At 45.1% G+C, this 763-nt stretch overlaps 1 protein-coding gene across 4 annotated transcripts in view; it reads left to right on the top strand.

The window, feature by feature from the left end:
• Positions 1-763, top strand: part of CEP55 (centrosomal protein 55) — a 26152-nt gene that overhangs the window by 10495 nt on the left and 14894 nt on the right. The gene's annotated exons all lie outside the window — the stretch shown is intronic.

The raw sequence follows: 763 nt of genomic DNA on the forward strand, positions 1-763 counted from the left end.
CATGGCTCACGAGCCCAGCCGCTCCGCGGCATGTGGGAATCCTCCCAGACCGGGGCGCGAACCCGGTTCCCCTGCATCGGCAGGCGGACGCGCAACCACTGCGCCACCAGGGAAGCCCCGGACGTATTTTAAATTCGGTATAAAGTTAGGTATCTTTAGCATCTAACAATGATTTATAAGTATTAGGATATATGCGTGCTTTTTGAGTCGTGCAATGCTACATCTCTTATCAATTAAATTTGAGTGTATAAAACAGAGTGGCTCTATAGTATCTCTGCTTGATAAATGAACTCTTCAGCCATATGAGGAAAACTAATGTTATAACTGCCTGACAGGTGCAGAGAGAAGAGTGGCTGGGGGGAGGTGCCTGGACTAAGTCATTGATTCCAGAGGCTGCCTCTGTCTTACTAATCCATTCCCTAGTTTTATAGAGAACAGACATTGAAAATCCTTTAAGCCCCATACCTGGAAGCTTTGCTCATGAGTTTGTAGGATACTTGTGGAAGCAGCCTAGCAAAGGTTGGAGGAACTCTCTAGACTTAGAGTTTCCCTATATAGAGATCTTTTTGGACATAGAGCTCAACTGCCTGTATCTTTAAAAAATTATTTATTTGTTTATTTATTTATTTACTTACTTACTTACTTATGGCTGCGTTGGGTCTTCATTGCTGCACGTGGGCTTTCTCTAGCTGTGGTGAGTGGGGGCTACTCTTCGTTGCAGTGCGCGGGCTTCTCATTGCAGTAGCTTCTCTTGTTGTAGAGC

This window comes from Physeter macrocephalus, chromosome 20 (assembly GCF_002837175.3).
Source record: "Physeter macrocephalus isolate SW-GA chromosome 20, ASM283717v5, whole genome shotgun sequence".
Lineage (NCBI taxonomy): Eukaryota > Metazoa > Chordata > Mammalia > Artiodactyla > Physeteridae > Physeter > Physeter macrocephalus.